This window comes from Saccostrea cucullata, unplaced genomic scaffold (assembly GCF_032062105.1).
Source record: "Saccostrea cucullata isolate Sc308-1 unplaced genomic scaffold, CSIRO_AGI_Scuc_v1 ctg20, whole genome shotgun sequence".
NCBI lineage: Eukaryota > Metazoa > Mollusca > Bivalvia > Ostreida > Ostreidae > Saccostrea > Saccostrea cuccullata.
In genome coordinates, this window is record NW_026936980.1 from 71,377 (window position 1) to 89,195 (window position 17,819).

Below are 17,819 nucleotides of genomic sequence, written 5' to 3' on the forward strand. Positions count from 1 at the left end.
AATTGCCTTAGATATTGCATGTCCGTAACTTGTTTTTATCCCCTACCCATTTAAAAAGTGGCACTCACATTACCTCTCTTTCTTCGTTTGTTAACTTAAAAATCTCATATTATACTATACTCCTATTTAATATTTTCTAATTAACTATACTCTACTGATTTAAAAAATTCTTTCGTAGATATAAAAACATTACTAGATAAAAGAAGAAAGCAAGATACATATACCATTTTAAGTGAACGAATATATAAAAACTTACTGGGACATAGCTGGATATGTTATGCTTATTAGAAATTAACATCTCCTTTGATTCAATTCCTCTTCTTTCTTCTTCCAAAAAATCCATCATATCTTCAATAAATATATATGTTAGAAATGCTCTAAAAACTCAACTTTTTATTTCCATAACTTTTTCTTCGTAATTTTTTTTGGCTGCATGCAGACATTTGAACACGGCCAGGTACATGTACAGTGTGTATATTTGGAAATCCTTCTTGATTACTCATGCCTTGAAAAATTGCGAAGATGCAATTGAGCTTCATATGTGTTGATAAGGAGTTTCTTTTCATGGTAAATGTTATATATATATATATATATATATATATATATATATATATATATATATATATATATATATATATATATATATATATATATATATATATCTCCACGCAATACAGAAAGGATTAAGAAACGCATATTAAACTTTAGAATTTAATTAAAACAATTATTTCAAATATGTTTTCAACCATTTTTATCATACATTTTAATCCATCTTTTATCAACAAGCTACCAAAATTTTGTTTGATTGTAAGTGATAATTCCTAATATATTGATTTCATTATGTCGACACCCCCCAAAAATAAAACTAAAAATTCTCATAATCTCCCTTTCGCATCAGTAACAAACTTGATTTTCCTGTGCATTGAGTTCACCAGAGCAGTTATCTTTTTCAGAAAACTATTATTTAACCCTTCCGATGGTAGTCTTAATGGCTGAGATTAGCTTATTATTCCCAAAGCTAACAAATCCCCCCGATCAATCGAATACGAATTTTCGATTTAGGATAGAATTTACAGAATCCAGCTGGTTTGGTAAACGTGGATGTTTGTAAAAAAGTCTCGACAAACACTAACTAAAATTTTCCAGTGTAGAAATGCTTATCAAAATCACGCAAACGACGCGTACGTGCGCGTTTGAGAGTAAAATCGAGTAAAGTGGTCAAGCTCGCGGCCCAAATTAGAGCAGAGAGTCTCTGTCAATTAAGGATTAAAAAAATGAGTATGATTGTCTGCTGTATAAATATCAGTTTCAGTTATAATGCCTTGACAATAACCGAGGTGGCATGATGAAAAGCCCTATCTTGTTGTGACGTTTTTACGCGCCAACGTCGCCGTCATGGTTGGTTGGAAACATTTTAAATTAACTCTCTGACAACCAAAAAAAACCAAACTTTTATTTGGTTGAAAAGTTGAAAACAATCTGTACAGCAGCATGTTTTTGCCTTTTTATTCACTTATGCAATATTGAATTCAATTACTAAACCCACAATAGATTCCCTCAGCTATACCACGATTGCAAGAAATTTATACTGACTGCAAATATGCAAAAACGATTTCTACAACTCTAAGGCATCGTATGGCACTGCAAAAGTTTATCACAAAATTATCATCATCAACATGCATGTGTTTTTGACCTTTTATCATTTCCCCTACGTGACGCCATACATTTCATGGTTGAGTAGTTTTGACTTTTGATTTTAGTGCATAGTAACCAAAATACTCATCTGACAAATTTTCATATTTTTCGGCCACATAGTCAGTCAAATAATTTATTCATAATATGTTCTTATGCGTTTCTTTTTCCTTTCAGTATATATTAACATCACCGGATGTTAAAAATCTATACATTTCCTGTTTATTAAAATATAGCATATACGGAGTTAGAAGTCCCTTCTATAATATAGTTTAGGTAGTATCATTGCATTGAATAAAGTTAAAGTCCATATTCCACAGATAAAAGGTCTCCATGCATTTATTTCAAAAATCGTGAAGAGGGATGGTTGTCATGGTGTCTACCAAATACATTCGAGGTCGTTTTTTCCGCTAGTCGGAAAAGCCCGAGAGGTTGCGATTGATGTCACCTCGAGATTTTAACTACGGATAGACAACTTGGTGTGGTTCGATTTGAGGGGTCACTCACTGCTGAACGAAAATTAGGGACATCGCTTTGAGAAGAAATGTTAACATTGTCGGCTATGGGAAAACAATTAGTTGACTGTACCCACCTATATATCACCCTAATCAAAACCACATTTTTCAAAGTGCGTAATTTTTTTCAAAGTGCGTTGCCATATTGGCCCATCGGCATGTGGATATGCCTGCAATCCTAGTTCCAGCTCAAATAGCAGCACTGCCTTATGGAAAGGCTTAAGAAAATCAAAGTCTATGGAGGAAAATCCAGACAGAAAATTTGTGTAGATGAGCAAGAAAGCAAGGAAATGGAATAATCAAAGGGAAGAACAGCCCGGTGTGGCAAAATAATTTGAAAAATTTAAACACTTTGGAAATTTTTTTTTTTCAAAGTGTGTTAAATTTGGGACAAACTCGAAAAAATTTTCAAAGGGCGTTTAGAGCTAGTGAACATCAACTATTTTTTTTTTTTTATCATTGTGACGTTTAACGCACTTTGAAAAAAAATATGTTTAAAACAAAAAATTCTGACTTAGATTTTAGTAATTGATTTGAAATCAATTTGTAATAAGTACTGTGAAGTCACAAATTTTCATTTAGGGCCTAATTTTCGTTTTCGAGGTATGACGAGACCCACGAATTCATGTCCACCACGAATTGTAAAATATTACAAACATATGTACTCATTAATTCTTGATCCACGAAATCAAATCCCCATGAACGAAAAGATTTTCCTAAAACCATGAAAATTTGACCCCACGAAAATATGTGATTTTACAGTATATCGTTCGAGAAACGTTTTAATCAACATGTATTTATTTACCCTCATTGAGAACAACTCTTTTTTTCTTATACATAACTGTTGGTAGCAAATTGAAAATGAACCCCATCCCCCAACGTAAGCAAACATTTTCAATGCCTTTTTTATGTATATCTTTGCAAAACATTTGTTTGCCAAAGCCCTCCCCCCCCCCCCGGTACGATGTCTATGCTACACCCAAAAATATGTATTTGCATGGCTGGTATGACGTTGAAAATTTTAATAAATTGTAGTTTACATAAAATTCGAACGCAAACTCGAAAAATTAAGTACAGTAAAATATTTAAGAGAGAATTTTCAAAGCAAGGGAAAATCAAAATCGCTCTTTTTCACATCCAGGAGTGAACTTATCACCGAAAATGATCAAAATGGTTCAATTATTTATCTTACCTAACATTTGCAAGAATATTAACCAAGTCACACATTTTTTTTTCAAAGTGCGTTTATATGGTCGATATAAACGTACTTTGAAAAGATTTTTTTTTATTTTTCAAAGTGCATTGATTTCTTTGATAACAAATTCTTTGATTTGATAACAACTCTGAAAGAAAACAACTGGTTCAAGGGGGGGGGGTAATAAAAAGGCCAGTAACCCTTACATGTCAACCACGTCAGGTACAGAAATCTTAACCAGAGAACAAAGTGATGTAAGAAGGATTGATACCATTCAGGATACTGATAATATGAAGAGTTAATTTCTCACCCTGGTAGATGTCATTCGACCAAATATAACACAAAGAGCGGGCTGCTAGCTGGTACATGCCGACCCTCTACCAAACAGGAAAACTACCGCTAGTGGTGAGTGAAATGGAGCATTATAAGATCAAGCTCCTTGGAGTAAGTGAAACTAGATGGACAGGCAAGGGGTCAAATCAACTAGTATCAGGACATCAAATACTCTACCACTCTACTCTGGAAGAACTGATAAACATCATAGTAGGAGAGTAACAATTTTCACAACATAAGTAAATAGATGTCTACCAGAATGGAAGCTTGTGAATGAACGAATCATAACAGCAAGATTCAATTCAGTTTTGCCAAACTTACTGTAGTGGTATGCTATACACCAACAGATGATGCAGAAGATGATGAGAAAGTTTCTCTTTATGACAGCTTACAAGAGTTAGTAGACAATACACCATCTCACGTTGTCCTATTTATCTCTGGAGACTTAAATGCAAGAGTAAGGAAAAGCAAACAAGGCAGAGAAAACATCATGGGTAAGCAAGGATAAGAAAATGTAACAACAATGGAGAGAGGCTGTGGACTTTCTAACAAGAACTTAATAATAGATTGGACTATATTTATGCACAAAATATCCATAAGAAAACATGGAACTCCCAAAATGGTTCTACGAAAAACCAAATTGACAATGTCATCATTAACAAGTGATGAAGAAGTGGCCTCCAGGATGTGGTTGCAAAACAATGAGCAGACATGGGAAGTGACCACTCATTGGTATTGGTTAAAGTCAAGTTGAAGCTAAGGAAATCGAGGAAGAAAGATCAAATACCGCCGCTTCTTAAGATCCAATAGCTAAAAGGCACGAAGATTTTTTTCAATTAAAAGTTCAGAAGAAGTTTACGACTCTTGTGGTACACTCAGATGAAATTAATCTGGAAACATTTAATGAACTACTATTAGATAATGCGCAGCAAATACTTGCAATTGGCTCAAGAAAGAGAAAAAAGAGGAATGGATTACCGACAATGCATGGAAAATAGTAGAACTATACGTAAAGATAAGAAAAAGAAAATCCTGCTCACTGAATCAGAGACAAAAAGATCAGAATTTAGACGTTAATTGTGACAGTCTCGAATATTCATCGCCTCAAACCATTTCCTTTGTTGAACATTATTGAGAATGTTTCCTAAGTCGTCAAATTTTACAAATTACGTCGGTTTGATTTACAACCAAGAATTTGTGAGTAAAAGATGATGCGAATTATATGATGAATTAAAGATGAAATAGATCGGTTACAGCATTTGAATTTCTTCTTTACGCTATCACAGAGGAAAGTTAGTTCACATTCCAAAACAAAATTTAAATACTTCATCTCTTTATACCAGTAATTAATATGTAGATGCTTTACTGTGACCGTTTGGACTAGTGCAGTTCGGATTAATGCAATTTGCATTTAGTTGTACACTCTTTAAATAGGTCGAGACCACTACCTTATATGGAAGGCAATTTTCAACACGTGACGATGTCTTCGTCACACTCGTTTTCCAATCAAGTGAATGAGTCCCAAAGCATGACAGTCTACAGCGTGTTTACGATTCAATGGCGACAAGTGGTTTTCGTCAGTTCACTTCACAATATTTAACTCGTTACCTGAAAAACTGTGGAGCTTCTCTATCACTTTATAAGACCGAAATTGAAAGATTGTTCTAAAGACATTGCTCCATGCTCACATTTAATATTCGTTGTTATTTTAGATGATAAACAGCTGCTTCGAATATCGTACAAACTCTTTGACGTGTGCATGTACATGAAAAAAAACTTCTGATAATATTGAGGGGTTAAATAATAATTGTACAGTCACATTCTCCTGCTGTCTAAAACCAAGGACGTATATACTACCTGCTAAAACTATGTACACGTATATCACATGGAAAAAAACCTCAGTGTTTTATCGAAACGATAGCACCTACGTCTCTTTGAACAATGGTTTAGGCCGAAGTAATATAACTTGATATAATGCTTCAAAAGCAAATTTTGTAAATGTGAGCATAGAAATGAAAGATTAAACATCATTTAAAATATTTCTTTCACAAATCTCAAAAAAGGATTGAAAATAAGTTTCCAAGGGACAATTCAATGTGCCTTTATTTTCAACACAGCTTGGTACTTGTAGTAGCCCACAATGCATTGCGGCTCATTCAGCAGTAGGTAAAGTAAACAGATAGCTAATTTACATGCAAATTTATGCTGACGTCAGAAAATCTAGTGGTCTCGACCTGTTAAACCTCAAATTACCTGAACAGATTCTGAATTTTTATGTCACTTGAAGTCTTATGTAAGTTTGTGAGTATGTAAGTATATAATTTTCATGTCTGTAAAGAAGTCCGTCTAAGTAAACCAAGGGCCTTTTTTGTTGCTGTTAAGCTCCCTTTACGAAACTAAATGTCTTTTATTTTCTCTATTATCGCATTGAATTCTGGAAGCAAAGGCAATCTATAAGGGTTTCACACAAAAATGTGGGTGACGAATATACAGATTTCAAGTCGATTTTTCACTATAATTAAAAAAAAATACAAACAGCTACAAACATGATGACACGCGCAGTGAGCTCAATAAACTAAGTTATCTCAACATTTTCATTCGGAATAATTTTTTTTATATTCAACTGCAAATTCTTCCACTACTAGATTTCCAGGCGAATGATGAGTGGGACATATCTCCTGTTTACGGAAAAGAATCTAGAAACGATGGAAATACACAAAAACACATTTTGATGATGACCTTGATGATGATTTAAAAAAAAAACAAGCTAATTCAGAGAATTCGTGTCCCCCGCTTAGGGAAAAAGTCGGATCCCCCTGACTGAATTAGTAGAATTATTAAATGTATACATGTATACTGATGCAACTAAAATACATTTATGTCAATATGCGTATAAAGATTAGATTGCTTATTCTCTATTATGTGTATAGAAGATTCTTTTTATATGGAATATTTATCACACTGTAATAATGATTTTATAACCTCATAAATTTTTCTTTTCACATGCTGAATACTATCATTAAAAAAAAAAAAAAAAAAAAAAAAAAAAAGGATCGTCCGAGACTCGATCCCGGGACCTCTCACTTATGAAACGGGAGACATACCACTAGACCACGGAGGCGCTTTAAATGTCGTCGCGTATATGCATAAGTGAAGTCACATACCTGTATATATTCATGCTCGATATTGTCAAAATTTTATACAATCCATGGTGTTTGATTTATTTAGCCTTTATTAAACAGTTCTAATAGATGTTATAAGAACATAAAGTCCGCCGAGAACCTGTTTTATGCGCAATAACTCTCCGCATGCCCCTGTGCTAAAAATGGCGACATGTAATACTATAAATACTCATAAAACAAACGGGGCGGGGCACTTTGAGAGGGTCAAGAGAGGTCCTAGGGACTTCTGGTATAAAATTACATTGCATAAGCTCAAAATCTTCTTGAAATATCGCCCGTAAATAATAGTGTTACACACACACAGAATGAATAAATTTACGACCTTGAACTTTGACCTTTTGACCTCAAAATCAATAGGGGTCTTCCCTAGGCCACAGGGAGTTGTTATGTAAAATTTCATTGCAATAGCTCAAAGGGTTCTCGAGATATCGTGTGGAAACGAAAGTGTTATAACAGACAGAATTTGCTTATTTATGACCTTGACCTTTGACCTTTTGACCTCAAAATCAATAGGGGTCTTCTTTAGTCCATAGGGAGTTGCTGTGCTAAATTTCATTGCAAAATCTCAAAGGGTTCTCGAGATATCATGTGGAAACGAAAGCGTTACAGACAGACAGAAAGACGGACAGACGGACGGACAGACGGACGGACGGACAAACCCAAATTAATATCCCCCACTTTTCAAGCGGGGGACAACTAGGTCAAAAGCTACACGTTACATAGGAGAGATCGCCGCTTTGGGGCTGGATGAGGTTTTGATCGGGTTGTCTATTAAAAAGGTAAGTTTTCGGTAGTAACAGTATGAGCAAAGTGCATTAAAAGAAACCAACAGAAAATCAAATACAATATCGAATTTATTTTGCAAACGATATATAAAGACGCACAATTTCTGAATAAATTGAGACATTTTTTCGCCCACAAGAACTTTTTAAAAAAAACTAAAGCATTTTTTTTTAATTTCGAAGTACGTAGTTATTTTAAGAATATCGATTATGACACAAGCCAATTTTTAATTTAGAAGTCAAAAAAATAATGAAAACATATGGCCGAGACAGTATTCGGATGCTATGTCCATAATTTAGAAAACATACATTAATAAATTCAAAACTATTTTAAAAAAACATACATAGATTTCTTATTCTATTCCTCCCCAAACATAAAATATAAACTGATGTCACATCAGTTTTTACTGCTACTAATTCCCCTGTTCTTCTGAATTTGAAATTCCAAATATATTTGCTTTACGAAAGAAAGACTTACCAATTTGCCCATGCAGTCTCCTCAACATTAGCTTCAAATAACGGTGTACCGATATTTAAAAGTCTGAGGTACGAAAGCCCAGAAGGCTCATTCGAGATTCAAGGTTCGAAATACGAGATTCGAAATTCGAGATTCGAAATTCAAGTTTCGAGATTCAAGATCCAGATTAACCAATCAGAAGCGGGTTCCAGATTTGATTACCCCCCTTTATTATGATTTAACTATCAAGAAATCGTTTAATATATAAATAACAATTAAGTCATTTAATAAAATTACAATGCAAGAATGAGTGTTATTTATATAAGAAGGAAATTTAAATAATCATTGGATTTTTGATCAGCAAGATATACTTCAATTTATATTATAGCTTCTTAAATATTAAATAGAATACATATATCAGGAATATATATTTTTGTATTGTCTTCTTTGTTTACGGGGTTGATGACATATAAAGTTATGAATACGTGGCAAGTGTCTAAAGGTTAACAATAACCCCACCTCTACCCACCCCGCTCACTTTTCCAAACACACTGAAAGGCTTGAAACCTGAAAGACGACGTAGTATTGATGAAGAAAAATCGCATCGCCTTCGTTTTCCTGATAGAGGAAATACATAAAAATTAAGTATTTAATTACTTATCTTCATCTAAGGCTTTGATTTCTTGAATTAATTAAAAACTATATCATTCTACAATACACCTTGGCGATATGAATTAAAATAAATGAGGCATTCACTTTATCTTATATCAAATAGAAGATGAGTCTAGATGCAGAACTATATAGCGTTATGGTGTTATATTTTAGTCTCTGGTCATAGCTTTATGACCAAAGACTAAAATATACTCTTATAAAACCTTATATAACGCTACAGTTCGATTCAGCAGTCAAGTCTAACTGCACAAATTTACCCTTCATAAATGTAATGAAATATATACCCTTAAATTATTGTGCAGTGTAGATACGATTCATAATATTTCAGACCTAATTATAATTAATTAAATACAACATTCTCCATCAGCAATGATCTGATGAAATAAAATTAGTTGACCTACTTGTTCAGCAAGTTAACGATAATACCATATAATATTCTATATATATACGTATTTACTATTTTGTTAAATTAGAAAAATAAGATAATATATGTATTTTTCAAAATGTAATCCAAATTTTATTTTTATTTCGTTTTAATACATGAAACATTTTTTCTTGCATTATCATTTTAGCAAATGATCCATTTGTTATTAATATATTCGATGATTTCGTGATAGTAAAAACGTAACAAAGGGAAGTTAATCAAAAGTTGAACCCGCTTTTGTTTGGTTAGTTTGGATCTTGAATTTCGAAACTCGAATTTCGAATCTCGAATTTTGAATCTCGAATTTTGAATCTCGTATTCGAAACTTGAATCTCGAATGAGCCTTCTGGGCTTTCGTACTGAGGAAATTGTATATAATTTAATTACACTAGGTAATCAATAAGGTTTCGTTCAAATTGCAAATGAACATGTTCGTATTCTGTTCTTTTTATTCTGAAGTATTTAACATGGTATTTAATTTAATTAAAAGAACAATTACATTGACCAGTTTAGATTTCTATTTTTCTTTAAAGCTTTAAAGTGACAATCGCATTACATGTATTGAGTTTTACTTTTATTTGAAGTATTTTAACCGTATACGTAATTGAACTTCTCTGCTTTCGATGCACGAGATAAAAAGAAAAAAAACATAATATCAATTCTCAAGTTATAGTCAAATGTCAAATTACAAACAAACACGTACTCTGAAGAAAGTATGATGATATCTATTCAAAAGAGCAGTTATATTGACCAATATGGATTTATAGGTTTAATTAAATCTTTTTAGGTGTAATTCCACCACCTTGCTTACGATGCAAGAAGTGATACAGGAAAACAACAAAATAAACCATAAAATCAATTTCTCTGAGAGACATGTAACTGATTGAACATTATACAGATTAAACATTGAAATAAAAGACACACTATCACTTGACGATTTAGAAAAGCTTTTTATAAGTAAATTTGCCGTTTTTAAAATCTTTATTTATTCAATTAAATGAATATGGTTTGTTATTCAGCATTAAAAAAATCAATTATGACTGAGGCTAAGAGTCCATACTTGTTTTATAATACAGTCAAGATTTGTATAAATAAGACATTAAAGGCTACAATTCTGTCGTAAAAAAGAAAAAAATGAGCCCGATTGCATGTTATTTCGTCCTTCATTTCCATTTGCTGTTTGTAAGATATCGAAATGCTAGGAAAATTCTCCTGCAATACACATTTATCGAACATATTGAAAACATAATCTATCAGAAAATATTGATAAATGGGTCTGAAGTAATGAAAAGCTGTAGTTGACGTTCTTTATGATAGCAAGCTGTTTTTCAATTAAAAATAAATGCTGAGTCATCCAAAGAATGTGTACACAGAGCTTTAGTAAATTGTTAATGGAGTTGTTCTTTTAGCAATAAATCATTAACCTCCTGCAGAGCAAAATTGCAATCAGACACTCGACTTGAGAATGAGCCTTATTTTAGAATTATTAATTGATCTATTGCAAGTCTGTGTTATAATTTTGATAAAGATAACCTTTTTGTTACTTTAACTTAGTAAGTCATATTGATACTGGACCATTTGAGAAAAATATTAAGTAAAAAAAGAACATACATAGCGTCGGAATTAAATTCACATGTAAATATCCTACACTTAAAGTTTTCTAAAGAAAAAATGTATAATTCAATTTTTACAAAAAATTAACAGAATGATTAAAATGGGTCCCAGAGAAAAATGTATAGAAATAAAGAAAATTGAACCGGTAGTTTCTGATATTTAGGCGATCAGAAAAATTTGAATGGCAAAAAAATAAAAGATTCAGTAGATGACGTCACAATATTTGTCCTTTGACCTCCTGATATGGCCTTGACCTTTGTATTACACAAAGAACGGAGACTCCTCATATGTGTGTCCAAATATCAGCCCTCTACTATTTATTGAACAAAAGTTATACTGCATTTTATATCAGACTGTTACATGCTTGTTTATTGCACTTAGATAGCGTACACTCTAAAAAAAGTTTTACTTAGTAATTTATATTTACTTGAATTTGTTTATGTAAGTAATAACATATTACTTGGTTTTTACTTACATTTTACCACTAATTACTAGCTATTACTGAAATATTTTTAAATTGCTATATTTAATTGTTTTACTTAAAACAGTAAATTATTTACTGCATCAAGGAGGATTCAGAGCAGCTGGAGAACAAATTACTTAAATCTGGTAGTCTAATTACTATATATATATACTATAATGAGAAAAAAATAAAGATATCAGAATTTTATTTTAATTCCTATATAACTAATTTTTTTTGCCCCCGTAAACGAAGTTTCGGGGGTATATAGTTTTTGTCGTGTCCATCTGTCTGTCTCTCTGTCTGTTTCTCTGTTTGTCCGCAAAAACTTTAACCTTGCCCATAACTTTTGATTTAGCGGAGCTATGACTTGCATGCATATTTCACATGTCCATTCCTTTTGACAAGACCTATCTTTAAGTATCGCCAAATTTGACCTTGATCTTGTAGTTTGACCCACTTTTACAAATTCCAAACTTTTTCTTTTGCCATATCTTTTTAACAGTAAATACCAAGACAGTAATACTTTACATATATACTCTTTGTTAAAAGACCTTTCATTGGATACCAACAACCATGACCATTTGACCTTGACCTTGGAGATTTCAATGATTGTGAAAAAACTTTAACCTTGGCCATTACTTTTGAACTATAAGGGATAGGGCTTTCATACTTACATATATGTTATTCCTGTAAGAAGACCATTCATTAGATACCAAGAACGTTCACCCTTTGACACTGGCCTTGGAGTTTGACCCACTTTTAAAAAGCAAACCTTGACTTTAACTTTACAAAGGTGGGGGTTAGTGCATTCATACTTTACATATTTCATCCTTGTGAGAAGACCTTTCTTTGGGTACCACCAAATCTTACCATTTGTCCATGACCTTAGAGTTTGATCTACATTTCAAAGTTGGTAAACTTGACCATAACTTCTGAAGGGTTGGGGCTAGTGCTTTTATATTTCAGATATGTATTTTTGTAGCAGGACCTCTCATTAGATACCAATAACATTGACCATTTGACCATGACCTTTGAGATATCAAGAAATACCAATATATTGAATTTGCATATAAGAAAAGTTAAACCTTTGCTATGTTGCCATATGGGGGGCATTAGTGTTTCACAAACACATCTTGTTTAAATTGTATTCAATTGATTTCCTTAAAACAATAATTTATTTATCGAATCAAGGAGAATTCAAAGCAGTTGCAATACAAATACTTACTTAAAAATGGTAGTCTAATTACTATCAGGATTGAATTCTTAAATTTTCATATTAATTGTCTGTGAGGAGGAGTTATCTTTCTTCTAAATATTCCTTCTTGTAAAGAAAAAAGTTATACTAATTAAAATGCTGTATTAAGTACTTGAAACTTTAAACCATTTTTAAAATGGTCCTTAAAATATACAAATTATTCAATTTAGAAGGCTTTTGATGTTGGAATTAAATGTTTTATTGCTAAATATAATAAAACAATTACAAAGAAATAATGTCGATTTTAGTAAATATGAAAAGTATTTCATATACTTAGTATTCTCCTAAGTAATAATATTCTAGATTTAAATTAATTTCAGAATTACATTTACTAAATAATAATTCATAAGACCTATAAAACACATTCCAAAATGTAAACTCCCCAAGTGACCAACATATAGGATTCTCTGATTTTTTCACAAAATATGACGCAATCATGCCAAAACTTGTTATTCTTCTTACAAGGGTAATTCGTTATTGTCAATGTAGGAATATTATTCTTTTTTTCTCCAATATTTTTTAAGAAATTAGTAAAAATAGGATCCAGGGGTGTTTTGTACTACCTTAAATAGATCCTAAAATGTTTAAATCATAATCACATTTTCTTCCTTAAAATTCATACACGCATTTTTCATCTTCTTTCTTGGATTTGACAGGTATTGCAAAATTTTTAGCTAATCTAAGCCAACGACTCAAGTTAGCTTTTCTGATCATATTTTGCCAGGCGTCCGTCAGTCCATCCGTCTGTAAACTTTTCTTAAATTTCGACTTCTTCTCAAGACCCGCTGTGCCAGGAAAGATAAAATGTATCTAGAAATATTCCGAGTAAGTGTGGATTTTTAATTGCTCAAATCATGATTCCTGGGGGTAGTGTCTTCCCACAATTTTTTTTTGAAATAGAAAATTTGGTATTACAGAATTTTTGCAAATCATGACCCATGGGGTAGGGAGGGACCATAACTGGGGATCAACATTTTACAAAGTAATTTATAGGAAGAAAATCTTTAAAATCGTCTTCTCAAAAACAGCTTTAGTCTACATTTATATGGAGGAATACTCAAGTAGTATAAAAAGAAAGCCCCCTATCTGTAAACTATTAAATATAGAACCGATTTGTTCTTTTTCCTAGCTGATGTACTCAGGTGAGCGATGTGGCCAAATGGTCTCATGTTTTCAATGATACTTTTTGAGGAAATATTATACATGTACAAGGATTGATTCTAAAATAATGCCACATCTGCGAAATTTATGAACAGAATTTTACATGCTTATGTCTCTATGTTTTCTTCCCATTTGTTTCCTCTAAATATTCATCCGATTACATCAAATGTTTTTAAAGAATTATAAATACAACTTAAGATTTTGTCTATCCATGCACAGCAAGAATGCATGATACGGATGCCATAAAACATTCTTTTTTTACATAATTTCAGCTATCTCCCTTTTCCTCTCTCTCTATATATATCTTTAAAACTGTATTTATTTGCTTCCTTTTGGATAATATTTGCTATATTTTTTTTTTATAAATCGGATGTTTTGAGTTGTAGTTATAAAATTATTGGAACTTTTCCAATTGCTATTTCTAAATTTATACTACGAACTGTGAATAAAAATGATCTGATAAAAAATCATCAAAAAGAATGAAAAATGATACTAACTTTTTTAAAAATCATTTTCAAAAAAAGTCTCATCATAATCAACAAAGGTTTCATCAAATTAACCACAAATCACGACTATTCATAAAAAAGTAGCTTTTTGACATTAAATTTAATTCTAATTTAAATTATTTCCTTTCTCTTAAAAACCTCAGTATTTTTTCAAAGTACATATGTATTTGATTGATTTATTTCTTTAGAATTTGTTTACCAAAATAATTAAGATGAATTTATCAAAAATACATACTTTTCACATATTAAATCCGACGGTGAACATGAAGAAGCAATCTATTCTTAGAGACAATTATGCGTGTTGACAGAATCGTTCTCTTATTCAATACCCAGTGGTATAAAAGCAATTATAGACATCTGATGATACGAAAGCCGGATAGGCTCATTTTTGAAAAGAAAAAAAATATTTAATTCGTTATAACGAGTTAGTAATCTCGTTATAACGAGTTAGTTATCTCGTTATAACGAGTTAGTATCTCGTTATAACGAGTTAATTATCTCGTTATATCGAGTTAATTATCTCGTTATAACGACTTAGTTTTATCTCGTTATAACGATTTAGTATCTCGTTATAACGAGTTAGTTAACTCGTTATAACGAGTTAGTTAATTCGTTATAACGACTTAATTATCTCGTTATAACGAGTTAGTTATCTCGTTATAACGACTTAGTTAACTCGTTATAACGAGTTAATTATCTCGTTATAACTCGTTATCTCGTTATAACGAGTGAGTTATATCGTTATAACGAATGATTTTTCTCGTTATAACGAGTTAATTATCTCGTTATAACGAGTAAATTATCTCGTTATAACGACTTAGTTTTATCTCGTTATAACGATTTAGTATCTCGTTAAAACGAGTTAGTTTTCTCGTTATAACGAGTTAGTATCTCGTTATAACGACTTAATTATCTCGTTATAACGAGTTAATTATCTCGTTATAACGACTTAGTTATCTCGTTATAACGAGTTAATTAACGAGTTAGTTATCTCGTTATAACGAGTTAATTATCTCGTTATAACGAGTTAATTATCTCGTTATAAGGACTTAGTTATCTCGTTATAACGAGTTAATTAACTCGTTATAACGAGTAAGTTATCTCGTTATAACGAGTTAATTATCTCGTTATAACGAGTTAATTATCTCGTTATAACGACTTAGTTATCTCGTTATAACGAGTTAATTATTTTGTTATAACGACTTAGTTATCTCGTTATAACGAGTTAATTATCTCGTTATAACGAGTTAATTACCTCGTTAAAACGACTTAGTTATCTCGTTATAACGAGTTAATTATCTCGTTATAACGAGTTAATTAACTCGTTATAACGAGTTAGTTATCTCGTTATAACGAGATAATTATCCCGTTATAACGAAATGATAAGTTTTCCCTTTATTTCCAAATTTAAAAGCAATATGGGAATTAAAAATGGATGTAGTTTTAATGCCATTGAAGTTTAGTTGATAATTATCAGTCGTACGTAACTTTAAAATTGATATATTAAGTTGCAAATTTAATTTGCGATATGGTTTGAATAATATTAATTCTGAACTATCTGGCTGTCAATAATCACATTTTGATAAGTATAGCAATCTTTATTTGAAAACATTTACATATTTATTCGTGAACGTGTCAAAGGACATAATATTAAAAAAATATATTGCCAAATGTACTTGCTTCAAAGTTTGGCAATTTATGTATGACAACTTTCTCCGATAAAAGACACTACTTTTTAAATATGTTTTGGATGACTTATGAGCTTTCATAATCAATGTCTAAGAACCTGGCATTAATGCAACATATATTATATACACAAAAATGTTTTGAAGAAGGGGGATATGGAGACATCAGCAGTTAGATCATGGGATTAAAAATTCTAGGGGTACTGCCAACACAACATCACGAGGCAGTCATAAGTTTCCGTATACATGTATTTGTCTTCGGTCTTTTAAGTAAACAATACAAATCAACTGCATCGTTTATACATAAACGAACTACAATCAAAGGAACAACCCCTCGAAAAACAAAAAAACCTAGTTTGCTGTTTTCAACAAAATCTTTATCATACACACTTTAAACAACCTTGATCGACTCGGTATTATATGCTCTACTTCCTATCATTTAGATATATCAACTTTAGACCAGTGTTTAACTCGTTATAACGAGAAAATTAACTCGTTATAACGAGAAAAATTAACTCGTTATAACGAAATAACTAAGTCGTTATAACGAGTTAATTATCTCGTTATAACGAGATATTAACTCGTTATAACGAGATAATTAATTCGTTATAACGAGATAACTAACTCGTTATAACGAGATAATTAACTCGTTATAACGAGATAACTAACTCGTTATAACGAGATACTAACTCGTTATAACGAGAAAACTAACTCGTTATAACGAGATAATTAAGTCGTTATAACGTGATACTTACTCGTTATAACGAGAAAACTAACTCGTTATAACGAGATAATTAACTCGTTATAACGAGATACTAACTCGTTATAACGAGATAATTAACTCGTTATAACGAGTTAAATTTTTTTTTATCTTCTCAGAAATGAGCCTATCCGGCTTTCGTATGATGAAAAGAATATCATTATAACTGGAAAAAAGTCAGTGACTAAAATCACATGATTTTAAATCTCTATGAGATGTCACGGGTTTTCGAGGTCCACTTCCTCTCTTCTGTGTAACATAGGATTTGTGATAAGGAAGTTAACATTTAATTTTGTATTAAATTTAAAAGTTCCTGTCAAATCAAAATACTCCATAGTGATATACGAGGGGTATAACATATATATAGTTCGTGGACCAGCGCCATAAAATTAAAACCGCTTTAGGTACAACGCCTCGGAAATACTGACTTGCTACAGGGGGAACTGGAATCTTGCTGACTCCCTCAATGATATACTTTAACTGTTTTATTATACCGATACAAACACTGTCACGCATATAAAAATTAGTAATTTATCTAAATCTTTATCTGCTAAAACCGCAAATCTTGAGCTCGCCATTTCTGTTGTTGTTTGCTACCAGTAAACTGGTTCTATTTGATTGATATGGGACCAGTTGACTCGCGATGCATTTCGATTTATTAATGAATATTCATGAGTTTATTCGGAACATTTCTAAGTTTGTTGTCGGTTTAAAGAAAATGCTAAGTGTTCCGAGTAGGTGTGTACCAGTTCATCAAAAAAAACAAGAAACAAAAAAAAAAAAAAACGAACTTTTTGGTAGTTGAACTATGTTCAGACTCCCTAGACCGTCACGCGGTTTCTAGCGCAGTAATTTTACAATGAATTATATAGCGGCTGTCGTGGTGTTTCTGTGTCGCCCAATTTACTCCCCTGTGATATTCAATACAAACTCGTACCAGTCTACATAAACTCGAAGAAACTTCCGCAATAAAAATAGTCCATCTCATTTTTCTGAATTAATCTAATTTTCATAAATGATTTGAAAGTAAATGAAATAGAATTTTATTTAACTCAATTTGAATAGCATATTTTTGTCATCTCTCTTGAGAAATGACTCGTAAATTTTGATTTCCGTATGAAAA